The 17,745-nt window shown below is 44.5% G+C and overlaps 1 protein-coding gene across 8 annotated transcripts in view; it reads left to right on the top strand.

Annotated features, from left to right (window-relative positions):
• FGGY (FGGY carbohydrate kinase domain containing) overlaps positions 1–17,745 on the top strand; it is a 389,879-nt gene that overhangs the window by 330,148 nt on the left and 41,986 nt on the right. For 2 of the 8 annotated variants that reach the window (XR_012079073.1, XR_012079071.1), the window contains one exon: positions 12,944–13,052. The exons of 5 other annotated variants lie outside the window; for them this stretch is intronic. The gene's annotated coding sequence lies outside the window, so the exon portion shown is untranslated. Of the gene's footprint in view, positions 1–12,943; positions 13,053–13,162; positions 13,237–17,745 lie in introns of those variants that run through there. One more of the 8 variants, XR_012079072.1, reaches the window with a different exon arrangement.

Raw genomic sequence — 17,745 nt, 5'->3', positions numbered from 1 at the left:
GTTGTGGTATCCATCATCGCTGTGAGGACTTCGGCACGCTTAACATTTGAGGGACTGCTCTCCAGTGGGGGAAGTAGATAGCTTAGGCAGTGAAAAGCAGTATCTGAGAAGAACTCAAACTCTTTTTCCAGTCTTTTCTAAGTAGGTGATAAGGGAGATGAATAAGATTGCATGCTGTGTCGCCCACCCTCACCCCGAGTCTCCTTCATTGCTTCTGCTCCAAGTCTTCAGGCAGCCACAGAGAAGCAGTGGGGTCCGTTAGGGATTAAAAGAGTGGTTTTTCAAGGAAAACAGACTTGGGTTCCAGTCTAACCTCTATAACCTCTATAACTTACTAACTCTAGGATCTTGGATACATGAATAACCTCTTCAAGCCTCAGTTCAATCATCTGTGAATGGACAGCATAATACCTATATCCATCCCCTCAAAAAAAAAAAAAAAACAAAGCTTTTTCCCCGTTTACGAGTGATAAAGCATTCTTTTCTGTACTTTCCTGGACCTAAACTTAGTTTCTCAAATTAAAACACAATACTCATACTGTGACGTCTTCCACTGGGTTGTTCAGGGATGTCGTGTGATGTTATCTGACACTTGGGCCACCCTGAGATGTCTCCTTCCAACCTGAGGATTTTAGGGAAACTAAGGGTCTTGGAAAGCAGAGACCGCTCGTTGATTATGCAGCCTCTGTATGTCAGATGTATTCCTTTTTCATCCAAAACACAGCCCAACTCTATTACGGTCATTGACTCTTTTCATCATTAGTGTTACTGTCTCCCCAGCTTGTCTTAACCAGCCCTTGCCCCCCAACTCCCACCTCTTGATCAGTGCCTAGCATAATGGCCACAGCAGTGCAGATGTGTCCCCTCATATTAAAAAAAAAAAAAAGTGTTTCTTTAATGCATTGGGAATCAGTCAGCATTGGGCTACATTTATTTGGCCACTAATACACCCCCCCCCCATATCTTAAGAGACTCTTCCCTCTCCGATACCCTCATGGCCTCATGGTAAAAGGAACCGTTCATTCAACCTCTCAACTCTGACAAAGAAGGAAGGCTGAGTGTAGAAAGTGATTTTGGCTCCTCTCTGAAGTTGGGGACTCTCTTTGCTGACCACTCAGGAACGCTTTTTCCTACTTTTGACCCTCTCTCTGTTTTCTTTTGACAAACAAAACAGCTGTCCCCAAAGGGATGCCTCTAATACCTTCCACCAGAGTTGAGTTCTCTTTCCATTGCATGTTTTGTTTAAAAAGAAAGCCTCTTAAATGGGGGTTGAGCATACATTGAGTGTGTACTTAATTTTTAATATGTGTGTACCCACAGCCAAGAGAACAGAGAAGCCTTAAATAATATTGAGACTGAATTGTACATGTTGCATGTTTTATGTGGCACTGATTCGTAAATATACATACCCTTAGCAGCCAGGTATTATTTAATACATCCCTGTTGGTCAAGATGCCAAATTTAAATGAAAAGCATGTTTAAATATATTTAATAATATTATGGCTTTTGGTTGACTATCAAACTAACATAACTGTGTTTTCCCCCAACCAATCTTCATTCACTGTCTTATATTTTCACTCAGAATGCTAGTTCTTTTGTGCTATTAAGCCAATTTTGATTATAAAACAATTTATTACGACAAACTTTAAGCATGATGTGGGTTTCCACTGGGCCCTTAAATGTAAATGTTATAGATAAAGAGAGAGCAATGCTGACTTTTCGGGTTTTTTTGTTTTGTTTTGTTTTTTAATTTTTCCAGCTGCAAAGCAAAATGTCTCTTTATATGTTAAGTATGGAGCAAAGGGTGAGCCATTGAATTAAAAAGGAAATTAATAAGTGTCTTAGAGATACTAAATTGTTTTTTAGTTTCTGTAATAAATGGTGTCTGCCTTTTGAGCTGTTATTGCTTTGAGTGTTTAGTACTAAATGTACTATGTTCATTTTTTTCTTCCCTTTTTTCTTGTGCTGATTCACTTCTGTTAGTTTTGCAATAGTGACCCCTCGGGGCTCCGGGAAACATTGCATGGGCTGCTAAGATGGTCTCAGTACTTCTTAAAAAAGGAACCCCCTGCTTTGACATGCAGTGACAAGATGCCTGTGGGCCTTGGGGTTGAAGGGGAGAGAAGGCAGGGGCACCCTATGAGATGGGTTACTCAATCCATACACCAGGTCTCCAATCTGACAACAAACCAAAAAGGGCTATAACTAAAAAGAGTCTTTTTATAAAAGAACTAGCCAAACTTGGAGTAATATATTCTGTTCTGGCAGATTTTTAAAATTATGAATAAAATATCATTGTATTTATTTAACATATATAACTCTTGTTCTTGTTTTCAGCAGTTTTCTTGCTATTTTCATCCTGGTGATAGACATTTCCCGTAGTGATTACAGTGAAATGATTCTTGCATGTGGGTCTTCTATATGCCGTCTTGCAATAATTACTTGCTTCTCGCGGCTCCAAATGTTCCCCTCTTTTCTTTCTTCGTTGTTCTCTGGATGAGTCCTTATAAAGTTTTATTTTACCCTTTAACTTACTTACTCTTTTCACGAATGTTCCATTATCCTTTCTTCTAGTTTCTCAGAGTTCTTACAGAGGCCTTTATGTTTACATCTTAAAATTTTTAAAAATCTGATTAAAACTATCACAAATGTTCAAAACACAATCAAATTCTTTGATTATATAAATGCTGATAAACAATTCTTATAAAACCTGTTTTTTGTACCATAGTAAATTCAAAATAGGGATGGCTTTGTACACTGTAGAAGGTCTGTGGTTCATTTTTTTAAGAGAAAAATCAGTATAGTGCATAGTGATACATAAAATTCTTATAAATAGGTATGATCTTGTGTCATATCTCTTTGCAGATGTCGATGACAATTATGATTTTAGGCAAAATTTGTTGATGCTTTTTATGTGCTAAGCACTCTTCAAATCACTTTCCATTAATTAACATATTTAATCACCACAACAATATCATGGGACGGGATCTAAAATTATTCCCAGTTTACGTATGTTCACAGAAGAATGCTTATGTGTTCCCCAAAGAAAAACTTCAACAAAGTAGTGTATGAGCTGCCACAGTTCATATGCAATAAAAGAGTTAATATTGTTAGTTCTTTCTTGCACTTTGGGAGTCAATCTGGGTCATTTTTCTTTGTCCCATTAACCAGCTTTTTCCCTGGGATCTTGTACCTCCCTTCACCCTTTGATACCTGTCAGGTTCTCCGCACCACATGTCTCCTGCTGTATCTATTGAAAAAGCAATATCTGCTCCCACAGATCTTGTATTACAGTTGAGATGAGCCCAATAATATACTATTTCAGAAACAAATAATCACAAGAAAGAATATGATTTCAGATAGAAAAAAAAATGCTGTGAGAGAAAGTGAAGCCACATAGGGAACTAAGAGGGGCCAGGAAGAGGGGGCAGGAAGGACTGGCCGTGTGAGCAGTGGGAAAGGTCCTCCTGAGGAAGCATATTGAGGAACAGACTGGACTGGCAGAGAGCACGGTGAGTGCAAAGGCTCTGGGGTGGGCATGAACTACACGTGTCTGAGGAAAAGCCAAAAGACCAGGGAGGCAGGAGTATGTTAAGTAAGGTACATTCTGTGGTGTGGAGCTCTTTTCTCACTTCCCCTTCTCAGCTCTCAGACTCTGTGTTTTCTGCCTCAGACCCAGGTCTCCCTGAGTTCAAAGAGATGGTCTAGAATGGCAAAATCTTGAGATGACATTCATGGGAGTTGGGGAGGGCAGGGAGGGACACAGACAAGAGAATCGGACTGGGAGGGGTTACACTGTGTGTGTCTTCCGTTTGTCCTATACAGTCAGATTAAGATGGACCCAGCAGGAGGGAGACCCAGGTTTCTGGGCACAATGAGTCTTCTACGCTTCAGTGGTCCCATAGCACACAACAGACCTCGGGTATGGTGATTCCCCCTTGTGTGTGCACCTCCCACCAGATTGGAAGCTTGCCGAGGGCAGAGTAAGCTGTGTCAGAATTGTTCTTCAATCGTTTTTCTTTCTTGCATTCATTTATTCAGCCAGTGTTTCTGAGCATCATCTGTGATAGGTCTGTCTCTGGTCACAGATGCAGCTCTGAACGTGAAAGACCCTGTCCTTGTTCTCACGTTTCTTGCAGTAGTGCAGAGGAGAAATACAGTAAAACAGACAACTCTACCAGCGTGTGCTCCACGCTGTGATAGGTGACGCACCTCACCCAGCCTTGGAGAGGCAGAGAAGACATTCCAGAGGAAGGACAGTTGAGCCAGGACTTGGAAGTGTTACCTAAACCAAGTTGTGTGTGTGTGTGTTGAGGGGCTGAGATGGGGGGAAAGTGTACAGAATTTTAGATCTTGGGAACAAAGGACTCATGACCTAAAGCTGAACTCAGTGGGTGTTGGAAGAAAATGGGAATTTGAGTGAATAAATGAAAAATTTAATGCTTTTGTCTACACATGTGTGGTGGGTGCAACTCACCCAGATGGAAGTATAAAGCCAAAAAGCATTGTGTTAATTTACCTTGATAAATCACTGTTCCAGATTCTGCTCATCACTTCCTTATAGGCAGATTCTTATGGGGACCCATATCATTATCAAAAGGTTGTTTGCCTAGTAGGTTGTTCAGTGATTTATTGGGAGAGTAAGCTAAGTGGTCATTTTAACCTGGGGACTGGACATATCCAAAGCCCAGTGCCCAGCATTCCTGTCTTTCCTGAATCTTACTTGGCTGAGAACTATGGGATGAGTAGATGGTTGAAAAATGTAGTCATGATTTCAAGGCTGTGCGTGGAAGGGAGAGTTGGCTGTTAGGGTGCTCGAGACACCAGAGGCAGACTGCTGGCTTGGAAAACAGGGACCTGGGTTCTAGTCTTTGCTCTACCTGTGGTGTGGCAGTGAGCAAGTAACAGTTCTCTAACCTGAACAGCGGAGTGGTGTCAGGCAATGTCTAAGGTCCCATCCAGCTCTGGAATTCCATGTGCATTTTAGTCCTCTCTGCTGAGGAGAGGGAGGTGGTGAATGTGTCTGAACACCAGCCTTGTCCTGGGGGGCTCGCTCGCCTCAGAAGCATGGGCATCTGGCCCCGAGCACTGTAAGAAGCTGTCCTAATCGGCCACACTCACGGTGGGTTCTGGCTGTCCAGCGCCTGTGCTCCTGCAGAGCTGTAAATGACCACACTCCTGATGTGCTAACCCTGTGTCTGTTCTACCATGAGCCAAGAAGTAGGCTATCCTGACGTTGCCTTTCCTTAGAGTCCGCACAGGGAGCCTCTGGTCTGCCGGTTTTGCCTCTCCTGCGCTAAAGCCACGCCACAAGCATTCAGATCCCAGCCCCTCCACGCGCCACCTGTGTGGTCTTGGTCAGGTTTCTTAGTTTCTTTGTGCCTCAGTGTGGATGACAAGTAACCTTAGGGGGTTATTTGTAAAGACGAATGCGATAATCCATGTAATCCATATACAGCAGTTCAAACAGTGCCTAGTGTGTCCTAAGGACAAAGTACAGCTGCATTCCTTCCTGAAATACTTTCTGCCCAATTCTCAGGCAAGCAGTAGGGATACTGAGGTGTAGAGGACACCGTCTGCCCAGAGGAGTCCAGCCCAGTGCCATCTACTGAGTGCCTCCTGTGAGGCAGACGCTTTGCCTAGGTTACCTCATTGAGTCCCCACTGCAATCCAGAACAATGCTTATAATCAGAACACTTCTCAGACTGCAGCCCAGAGACCAGAGAAGTCATGTGACATTCCCTGCGTCATGCAATTAGTACATGGCAAAGTTGGAGTTGGAACTCAGGTCTCTCGGACTCCAAGTCCAGTGCTCTTGGCACCCTCCTCCCCCTGCCCTGCCAAGGTGCCATTGCTGGGCTGGTTTTGAAGGGAAGAAGAAACAGTGCATCATGGGAGTGATCGTAGTAGGAAAATGCAGCCTCCTTCACAGGGCATCCTCTCCCAGCTTTTAGAAGTAGTGGAAAGGCTGGGCTCCTGGGCCCAGCTCCCAGCAGTCCTTGCTTCAACCCATCTGAAAAGGATCCGTCTTTAAAAGCAAGGAGCCAGAAAAAATAATTCATACTAAAAACAAACTCTGTCATGAGTCATTTGACTTTGCTTTCCCCCGAACACATAGTTTATGTCTTGGGCGAGCGAAGGCTAAAGGAACATCTGATATGTTTTAGGCTGGCAGAGCCCTTATTTAAGGAGCTGTACATCCACTAGGTGCTCACTGGACCCCAGGGTTTAAATCAAGGCTTGTGCTCAGGGGGCCAGACAACCTGACAATTTGTTATTGTTGCTGCAGTTGTTTTGAGGTGTGACTGAGTCCGAGTTTTATCAAGGTGACAAGAATCTCTTTGGTCCGTGATGCAGAAGTTCTCAGGCAGTGAATTAACCTACGTGGTAGTTGTTCTGAGTGAACATGTGCCCCAGAGGAGTGTGTGTGAGTGCACACGTGTTCAGATGAGTGACCTCGCTAGAAGTGAGAGGGAGAGAATCAGGGAAGGGCGGCTTCCGAATGCTCTGCTTTCTGCTCCCGTCAGCAAAGGAGGGAGGCTCAGCCGTGGGTCAGGGTATTTCTCAATCCTGGGTGAGCAGGACACAACCCAGAACACAAGGCAAGTGTCTCTGTCTCTGTGGCGACTTGCTCCTTTTGAGATAACTGAAAATATGGAAGTACACTTACGTGGTAAAAACTTTAAAAACCTAGAAGTAAAGAGCAGAAGGTGAAAGGCATAAACCTCTCCTGATCCCAGAGGTAATTGCTGATATATATCTTGTACATCTTTCTAACCTTTTTCAGTGCATTCATAGACATATGTGTATGCACGTGTAGGATCATCTCATACAAATTGTTCTGCAAATTTTTTTCCCACTTATTAGATATTTGGAGGATGTCAGTGCATTTAGAGCCATCCCATATCTGTTACATATTGATAGGAATTTCAGAGTCTGCGTATATGAAAAAATACTTAACCAATATCCTATTGTTAGACATTGAAGTAGTTTCTAGTGTCTAGCTTTTCAAACAGCAACAGAAGTCTCACCCTGTGTATGGTACTTTATGTACAAGTATGGAGCATTCTCTTGGAGAGATACAACAGTGGAATTTCTACTGGAAGGACTTGTACATTTGAAATTGTGTTAGCTGTGGCCAAAACATACTCCACAAGGGCTATCCCAATTTGTATTCCTGCCAGCGGTGCCCCCGTGCCTTTGCCAATACTGCACAGTCAGTCATTCAACATTTTTTTGCCAATTTCTTGGGCAGAAAATGACCGCCCATTGTTCTTTTCCTTTGCCTGCGCCCTGTTGTCGGTGAGAATGAACATTTTCTTTATACCCTCAGTCACTTAATTTCTGTTAATGGCCTATGAATATCCTCCCTTCATTTTCCTGTAGGGTTGTTTGCTCTTCCCTCAGGAATTTGGAGGCATTCTTCGTGAGCTCTGTGTATCAATCCTTTGTCTGTCATGTATATTGAAGACTTTCTTATAATATGACCCTTGTCATCTACCTTTGCGTATAGTGTCTTATACAGAACTTTAAAATTTTCATATACTTACATCTGTGAATCTCTTTCTTTATGGCTTCAAGATTTTGGAAACATTCCCTGAACACTCTTTTTTCCTCTGAAGTTGTGTTTTTTTAGAATAATAACATTTTAGACCAGAACACACCAGGTTGGCAGAATGGTCTCTGTATCTGTGCAGACCTTCTTGGTAATTTTGCCGTTAATTATGGGGAAATTCTGAAACCACATGGATCAGACAGAGGCAGATGGGAGGCAGCAGGGAGCGAATCGGAACATGCAACCAGAAGTCATTTATCTGGGCCTTGGACCATCTTCAGGCTCTTGTACTTGCCACTGGATTCAGGGACATCACTTTTCTGCTCTGAGCCTTAGTTTCTTTCTCTGTCAAATGGGGCAGATCACAATTTCAAAGGATTGTTGCAAGGTTTAACGTCTCCTGCGTTTCAGCCTACTCAATACATGTTTGTCTCTGCCTCTCCTGATAAAAGGTCTTTTTTTCCCCTGGACATTTAAATGCTGGTGACTTAAAACTGTTGACTTCCATCTCTTCTGAGGATTTTTGTAGCTGAATAGTGGAGTCAGAGCTTGCCCAAGACTCTGAGGCAATTTCCTCATGATGCATCTTCGTGGACCTAAAGGAAACGAAACACCTACACCATTGCTCAATGCTGGAAAATTCTCCAGGGTGGCCAACCCATTGTAGAGGAGAGAAGCCAGGGCTCTGGGGGACGACTCCAATCCACATGGGCAGAGAGTTCCTTCCTCCAGAGCTTTTGTCGTTCCTGGACTCACCGAGCCCCTGCCTGTGCTGGGACTGTTCCCTCTCCTTTGAAATCATTCGTCTTCCCAGCGCCTCGCCTGGCATCCTTCACTTCCTATAGCAACACAAGTTGGGAGCCCAGACATTTGAGCCAGACAGTCTGGGTTCAAAATCCAGCTCTGTGAGGCCTGGAACAAAGGTCTTCATTTCTCTCTACCTCAATTTTCCTGTCTGTAAAATGGGAATACTAGTATTACCTCCCTCCCAGAGCTGTGACAAGAGTTAATGTTTATAAAGCCCTTGGCACATAGTACAGTGATCAAGGAGCAACAAAGAAATCATTAGCAGTATCCAAATCCTGGTCCCTCCTCTCACAGCCAATGGACTTTGGATAATATACTTATTCTGATCTCAGCTCTCTCATTTGTAAAATGGGTATGAGACTGTCTACCTCATAGGATTGCTGGGAAAGTCAAATGGGATAATGTAGTAATGAGTATAGGAATTCAATTACTGTTGGCTACTGTGGTGATGATTATCGAAACAGACAGGGATGAATACTCAGAGAGTACCCAATACTCAAAAGCAGAGGATCTGGGGATGAAAAGGGAAGGCTGTGGAGTCAGACACCCTGGGTTAGAATGCAGCCCCCACCACTCGTGGCCCTGTGACCTTGGACCTAAATCTTTTTGACATTCAGTTTCCTGATCTGTTAAGTAAGACTGATAATGGTGCCTCCCTCTAGGCTTGTTATAATAAGGAAATGATGATAAAACAGGAACGTAGAAAGTGCTCAATAAAAAGCACTTTATTGAGCTAACTTTTTTTTTTTAATTGAAGTATAGTTGCTTTACAATGTTGTGTTAGTTTCTGGTGTACAGCATAGTGGTTCAGTTACATACACATATATTCTTTTTTGGTATTCTTTTTCATTATAGGTTTTTAAAAGGTATTGAATATAGTTCGCTGTGCTATACAGTAGGACCTTGTTATTTATCTACTTTGTATATAGTAGTGTGTACCATAAGATTAATGGTTACTCATATCTCCCGTCCATCGATGGGAAGATTCTCGCCTGCAGTCAGGAGCCCCTGGGCAGGAGGAGTGGCAGCAGCCAGAGCCTCAGCCTGATCCCTTCTGCTGGGTCTGGAGCACGAGATAGGAAAGAGGATCAAAACTCAAGAAGGGAAACTGAGGCAGGAGTCTGCTTTTTATGGATCAACCAAAATGATCGGGACAGAGAGGAAAACACAGTTAAGGATGTCCGTCAGGATTTATCTGCTGCAGTGTGTCTCCTTTTGATTCTTAAAACTGTCCAGTCGGCTAGGTCCTGTTGTTTCCAGTTTTCACCTGGTGAAACTGAGGGCAGAAAGGTTAAGTGACTTGCCTAAGATCACACAACTAACAAGTGGAGAAACTGGGATTGGAGCCCAGGACTGTCTGGCTCCAAATCCCTAATGATACGCTGTTAATATCGGTCCCGCCTCTGTTGGGAATGACTCAGAGGCCAAGTGGGAGTGGGTGAGGTGGGGGGCTGACCCTGTGTCTCTGGGAGACCAGAGGAGCTGGAGGCAGGGGCAGTAGGCCTGGAACTGACAGGCTGCATGTAAAAGTTTGGAAATTTTACCCTGAAAGACAAGAGAGTATTTTCAGCTGAGGCCGTTTTGAACTGTACCCTGTGTACTAGGCCAAGGGTAAACCAAAACACTGCCATAAATAGGTTTCTCCAGAATTCTCATCACAACAGCCCACTGTGCTCCTTCTGTCTGGAGATGACTGTTGAAATGCTTCACATGAAAATGGTTGAATCCGTCACTGTTCACAAAGTCGGCCACAGCCTATGCAGATGAGGTGCCTCGGGTGTGAACTGAGATGCGAGAATCATCAGATGACCAGCCGTTGTGGAGTCTCAACAAATGGCCTGCCCAGGGAACCAGCATCCCTGGACCAGGGCCAGGCCTTCCTGAAGCCACTGCTCTGAAGGGGCCCATCCTAGTACAGTGGGCATGCCCCAGCTGGCTACAGAGTATTTCTTATAGCCGTCCTTCCTCTAATTAAAAAATAAAGTATCAAAGCTGGAATAGACTTTAACAAGTCATGTAGTCAAATGCATTTAGAAGATGGGGACATTTGGCTCCCAAGTAGGAGGTGACATTCCCAAGGTGATAGAGAGGAAACCAGAGACTAGAATCCGGGCCTCCTGATTCTTAGACTGAAATATGTCTACGGCTGCCCTCCTGAACAACACAATTACGGAATTTCTGCTAGCCTCTCCCAAGGGCAGGGCTGGAATGTGGGAGGGACGGAATGGAGGCTGTTTGTCCTTGATACTTTCTCTCTTCCCCTCTACATTTGTCTGTCCCCCTACTTCAGTGTTTCCTCTCCCTTGTCAAAACTAGTCCTGTGGGCCCAAATCCAGTCCTTTGAGAAGCAGCTTCTCTGGTTTCCAGAGTTATTGCTGCTCACCTGACCAGGGCCACTTGAACAATGGACAAGTCCCTGGACCAGGAGGATGCCAGGCTCAGCTCCTGTTGTGTGGGTTTCCCAGATGAGACATGGCCTCCCCAAGCATCATTCCTGATCTCTACCATGCAGACCAGAAAGAGGAAAGGGACGAATGTTAACTGAGCACTTGATACATGCTCGATTATATAACCACATTTAATCTTTAATTTAGGCTATGGGATGTAGGTAGATATTATCATCTCCACTTAAAATGAGAAATGAGAGGTTTAGGAGGGCAAATCACTTGCTCAAAGCCACACAGCCAGGAAGTGAGAGAGCTGGGACTTGAACCTGGATTTGTGTGAAAATCCAAAGTATAAGATCTTTCAAGATCACCAGGCTAGACAAAGTGAGATTAATGTGGTACACACACACACACACACTAGAAGAGTGCTTTCTAAACTGTGAAGAGCTACCCACCCATGAAGGGTGAGGAGGATGACAATTAGCCACCAGTCCAGGCCAAGCATGAAATGGGTGGTAACAGGCAGGTGCTTAGCCTCTGGGGAAATACACCTTCCACGAGGAAGTCTGGAAATCACTTCTATTACTCAAAGAATCCACTTACAAGGAGAGGCATAGCGGAGCTATTTAGGGGCGAGGGTCTCTGAGCTAGTCCAGTAGCTCTCAGATGTCATCAGAGGGCTACTGCAGGGAGAACCTGGTATGTAATTTGTGGGATCTGGTACAAAAGGAAAATGTGGGCCCCTGGCCTGGGGTGGGGAAGTCACTGACGGCTGACAGGTGACCCCAAGTGTTCCCAGCTTCCCAGTTGCCTACCCAACACTCCGTGGTAGTGGGGAGTTGAGGGGAGAGCCACTGCTCACCCCACCTGAGGCACAGCAGCCTCACAGCCTAGCCTGGCTCTCCCCACACCTCTCCTTGTCCCTACACTCCCTCCACCCCGTGCAATCCTGCCACCACCGCAGGGATGCGTGGTCAGCAGTGGGGCTGTGGGTGTAGGGTAAGGTGCCAGTAGGCAAAGAGGAGACAGCCAAGAACTACCTGGCCCTAGAGAGAGAAAGGCAGGAGCAGACCCCCAGCATATGCTCCACTGTCCCATCAGCCTTCGTCCACAAAGCACACATTCATAGATAAAATTAAGAATTTCAGAACAGGGACTGCAGATCACTAAACCCCAAGCTTGAGCCGTTCCTGGTCTGGGGCCCTGGGCGACCAAACAGGTGACGTTCCCATGAAGTTGGCCCTCACTGCAGGTCCTTCTAGTTTCACTCTGCAGTGGAAATGAAAAAATAAGGGCAGTATGTTGACTTTTTTAAACAAAACTAAATGTAAACAACTGAAATGAGTTCCCTTTATTCTGAGATCATGGTAACCTTTTTTAGTGTTGAAATCTCTTTTTTGTTATGACATAATGGTCAGAGTAAATGTTGAGTAGTTTTGTTTTTTGTTTTTTTAAGGTCTTTATATGGCAAAATAAGAAGCTGATGATTCTTTCTAGGTTCTCCAAAAGGTTTGGAGATTGTCTGGGTCCAGAGTTTGGAGACTCCTGAGCTAGGGTTTCCAAAAATTAACCCTTCCTGATTGTGGGGACAGAGCCTCTTCCCCAGCCGCTGGCATTAGAAAGGCTCCACCCCGAATACTATTAGTAATTTTTGTGTACTTCGGTATTTTCTAGGTACATCTTTGCTTTTGTGAAGTCTAAAGTCTACTGGAGCCTGTGGGACAAGGCAACACACACTAAGGCACCAAATCAGAATTCAAAATCTGAAACTTCCCAGTATCCTATGACCCTGGAGAGATCATTTCTCCAAGTCTCTCAATCATCAACAGCTCCACAGAAGTAAAGGGGAGGAGTGATGACACACCCAGACAGACAGACCTGGCCTATGTCTTCTGTCCTGGTGTAATTATTAATCAATGATCCTAAAAGTGTCCAGGCTCAAAGGAGAGATTATCGGGGTATAAACTGTGGCCACCCTTACTAAAGTCCTCTTCATCTCTCCTAAGGCAGCAAGCCCGACAGAGGCTGCTGTTTCCCTGGACAGGAACCCGTGGTGCCCAGTTGAACCTGTGGTGGCATCTGTCCTGCCAGAGGCCTGGGTTGGGTGACAGCTTGGAGCCTGGAAGATCCCGTGGTGGTGGTGAATCTGTGTGACGCCCTGCCCAGTGGCACCCACCATTGTATTGTATTATAGGAGCATCACGTTGAAGGCCAAGCCACCTTCTAACCTTTGAGGAGGGAAAATAACGTCAATGCGATGGTCCACTGAACTCTGGAAATGGATGACATGTGGTGCTTTTTGGGTATGTAGCCTCAGTGGTTTTACTCCAGAAGATGTGGAATTAAACAAAGCAGACAGCTGATTGCTGTTAAACCTACATGCACAAAATCAACCATGATGGTGTCTGCTCAGTTACAGAACCAGAGAGGCATTCCCTAGACTGGGCTTTGGGATAAGAAGTGAGAAGCAGGAGGCAGCAGAGGAGGAGGAGAGAGAAATAACACCACACATAGGTGTCCAGTTTTGAAATGTACGAAGTCTGTGCCATTTAATCAGGATTATTTTTCTTTTAATCCCATGTGGATTTCTTTGTATCCATATGGAAAGAAATCTTTGCCAATATCTGCTTCAGTCTCAGGTTTAAGAAGCCGATCACTGACCCAAGGAGAAAGTGACATAAATCACGCTTTCCAGTCCTTCAGACAAAGAACAACTCGAGGCAAGCTAGAGAGTTTGCAGGGCATTTTGGTGACATTTCTGGATGCCCTTTGTTTCCCCCTTTCAAGAAAAGCCCCTTTATTCCTTGCCTTCTCACATAACAGCTTGGGGTTCTTGTTTCCCCCCAGAAATGCATTTGAACTTGCTGGGTTTGTTAAGAGTCAGGGCATGAAGCGTTTTTCCATGGTAGGAAAGTTCTGGCATTCCAAAGCAGAACTAATGTGAGATTTGGGAAGGCTGCCCTGTTTGTGCACTTAATTAGGGCCCCCCCAAGGCAGCTGAGCCATCGGTGTCATAGGAAACCGACGCCAAGGCCAGCAAAGGCTGAGGCTGTGTGAGCTCTCGAGTCGGGGTGAGCGTGGACCCCACACCTGTTCGCCACGGACTCCGAAATAAAGAGCAAGGGCTTTCTGACCACGTTCATTTGGATCCTGGGCCTGATCTCGTCGTTCTTTGTGTCACCAGTGTTTGAGTCAAGTCCCAAATCACTTGGAGATATATGGAGGATCAGAGTTACAGGTTTTCTTTGGGTCTGTGAAATCAGGTCTTGCTTCTGGTAAGATCTTTGAATTTGACAAAATCGCAGTGGAAAAATTATAGACTTTATTATTGTTTTAAGTTTTTAAAGTGTTTTGGTTGGTTGTTAAGGGGAAGAGGTAAATAGATCTTTGTATTTATTTTTATTTTTTTTTTCAAATGGAGGTGCTGGGGATTGAACCCAGGACCTTGTGCACGCTGAGCACATACTCTACCACTGACCTATACCCTCCCACCAACCAGAATTGTAGGCTTTATAGAGGCCAACCAGCTTGTGCTCTGAGTCTGACTCTGCCACTGCTAGAAGATATCAGATCTTGAAGAAGTTATCCAGTTATTTCTGAGATGTAGTTTTCTTCCCTGTGAAAGGTCATTCTAACACCTACTCCATGGGTTTATTATCGTAACAACAGCTAATGTTTGTTGAGCAATTATAGTGTGTCGGGCACTAAAAGCATGAACTAAATTAACTCTTCAATCCTCCATGGACCCTATAAGGTAAATTCTATATTAGAGGTTGGCAAACTGCTCCCGGTGGGCCAGTTCTTGCCCACTGCCCCTTTTGCAAATAATGTTTTATTGGAACATGGCCATGCCCATCTGTTCATGTAAACCCTATGGCAACTTTCAGTCTACAGCCCCAGGGTTGTGTAGTTGGAACAGAAACTGTGTGTCCCACAATACCTAAAAATTTACTATCTGGCTTTTTACAGAACAAAAAAATTGCCAACCCCAGCTTTAAATTATCTTCATTTCAAGATAGAGAATATAAACCATAGACATTTTAAATAGCTTAACTGAGTCCATACAGCTGGTGACAGACAGAATTAGGATTGGAACCCAGTAGCCTGACTCCAGAACCTGTGATCTTAACCAATATGCTACATGTAATGTACATGGATTGCCTAGGGAGGTGCCTGACGCATAGGAGATGCTTAAAACGTCTGTTTCGCTAGCAATCCTTTCCCTTCCCCCCATGGTTCTCCTTTTCCTTCTGTCTCCCTTCACAAGTTCCTATCAGTTCCAATTGCTCTTTCCTTCTCTTCTGACGGATGATGTTTTCAATTCAGCAGACATCTGGGCAATTTTATACCCATTTTCTCAAGCCATCAGATAACTCTGTGAGGTCAGTAACATTTTCTTCATTTAAAAGATGTAGAAACCACTCCTGACCTCTGAGCTCCCAGGAATTTTGGCACTTCATTTCTAAACCCTTGGAGGAAATGTTGCTTGGGGCTTTGGGAACATTGGTTTCATGCTGAAAACTAACATTAGAGAAAATAATCTCAGCAGTTACTCGCGACAGGATTACAGTCTAATTGGGGTGAGAAAATAGTGTAAAATACTGGAACAACAGCAGGCACTTTAAAAGTTAAATTATTTAGTACAGATCATGAGTGGGTGTGAATTCAGGGAGCTGGGACGAGAGAATGAGCAAGGGGTGTGGGGTTTGGGGTGCAGGGAAGGGTTCCTGGAGACAATCCAGTGTGAACTGGGCCTCAATCGGATAGTGGTAGAGTGTGTGCTTAGCATGCATAAGATCATGGGTTCAATCCCTAGTACCTCCATTAAAAAAAAAAAAAACTCATAATAAGTAAATAGATGTAACTTCCTCTCCTCCATAACAAACAAAACAAAATAAAACAAAAACTTTAAAAACTTAAAAAAAAAAAAAGAAAGTCAGATGTGGGTATCATGGAAGTGAGGAAAGAACCACAGAGAGATGCCCCAGAAATGGATATGTCTCAAAGGGACAAGCCCAGCAAGTCCCAGAGAACTGTGGGGAATCAGAATGGGTAAACAGAGTGGGGACAGGCTGTTTGGGACTTCTGAACGCCAGAGAGAGGGGTCTGGGTTTTAGAATAATAACAGTGCAAATTATGGAAACACTTAGGTGAGGGATTGCTGACCCAGGCACTACAGATACACACTCTCCTTTAACCCTGCCAACCGTTCCATGATGTAGGTATTGTCCTATTTTACAGATGACAATGTTGAGGCTGAGATTGTAGGAATCAGATATTAATGGGAAAATTGGGAAAATTAGAACCATTTCACATGCCAGGGCTTTTGTGTTGTTAGTCTTCTTCTGTGGACACTTGTGGTTGGGGTTTTAGATAAGCCCATACAGTAGAATCTTCAGCTCTGCCGGTAAATTGTTCTCACTTGCTCCAGTGCTGTCATCTATCATCAACTGCTCAGGGACTCAGATGGAGAACACTAGGCGTTCTACACCACCTGGACCTTGTATGATACCTCCTGTCACAGCCAATGGGGAGCTATGAAATGCTTTTGAACAGGAAATGCCACAATGAAAGGAACTACTCTGCCAACAAAGTCAGGCTGGATGGGAGCTGGGAAAGATGGGAAGGAGGAGGTAGTATGAATGCACGTGTGTGCTGTGCAGTTGTAAGACCACCTTGGAGTGAGCCACAAGAGCTTGGGTTTGGGGTGACTGAAGAGGGCAATGCAAGAAGAGAAGGGCATAGGTATGGAGTCAGAGGGCCATGACCAGCCTGCTCAGACCTCACTACTGGACAACCATGCTTGGGGAGTGTAGGACTTGGAGTCTAAAGATTTAAGTTCAAGTCCTGGCTCCACTGCTGAAGATGCACTGTGTGAAGAAAGAGGGAAAAGGGAAGAGTGATAGGGTGAGTGAGTTATACAACATCTCATGTGCCCTCCCATCAACTCTGGGAGGTGGTCATAATGAGAACAATGGATAACAGGTAAATACCTCCATGTGCCAGCACTTTTAAGCTCTCTTCTAGCCGTTTCTATGTATATATTTAATCCTCATAGAAAACCCATAAGATAGGAAGCATTGTTATTCCCTTTAAATAGATAGGGAGACTGAGGCACAGAGAGGTTAAGTAACATGACTGCGGTCACACAGCTGGTAAATGGAGAAACTAAGCTTTGAACCCAGGCAGTTTGGCCCCAGGGTCCATGCTATTAGTCATTTTCACATGGTCTTTAAGGCAAGTTTACCTAGAGGAGCATTCTGTGGCTAAGGTTATTCCTTTCCCTTTAGCTGCATAATGACACTCCCACCTCTGCACCATGGGGTCAAATGTAGACCCACCAAGAAGGCTTCATGCCCCAGTGTGGTATTGCTCACAGCCTGTCTGGAGCCTTTCACTGCATCCTCCCCCCCGGACCCTCAGCCCTGACCTCCTGGCTCCTGGCCACACCCAGTACTCTTGGTTCTAGCTTCCCGCCCCTGTAGGACTTCTCCCCAGTGCCACACCTCCAAGTCTCCTTCTCTGAATACTTTATTTTTACCCTTGGGACACTTTCACCTCTTCGTTCAAGGTAAGATTCTAGCACCCATGATCCTACCCCCATGCCAGCCCACATGAGTGGCCTCCCCATCAGATTTGTACCAGCTCCTGGGAACAGGACCAGATAACTTGTTCAGCCACTTTCTCAAGGGCTGGTCCCTGGCAGCTTTACTGGTCCCACCTGTTCCTGGCCTGGTAGCTGCCAATCCAACCAGATGAGGCTATTCTGGGAGCAGCAGGAAGACTTACTCACCCTAGTTGTGTCTTTAACAACAACAACAAAAAAAAGTCAAATGGCTTTTTATTCTGTTGTTTATTTGTTTTTTAATGTGCTTTAAAATCTGCACAGGATGCTATAGCAGTTAAGACATGGCCTCTGAAATCAGAAAGATAAGAGTTCAAAATCCAGTCCTGCTACTTGCTAGCTGTGTTGTCCTCGGAAAATAGCTCAATCAC

The sequence above is a fragment of the Vicugna pacos genome, chromosome 13, assembly GCF_048564905.1.
Source record: "Vicugna pacos chromosome 13, VicPac4, whole genome shotgun sequence".
NCBI classification, from domain to species: Eukaryota; Metazoa; Chordata; class Mammalia; order Artiodactyla; family Camelidae; genus Vicugna; species Vicugna pacos.
Note: the sequence above shows the minus strand (reverse complement) of the source record. Positions and strands in the feature narration are given on the sequence as shown.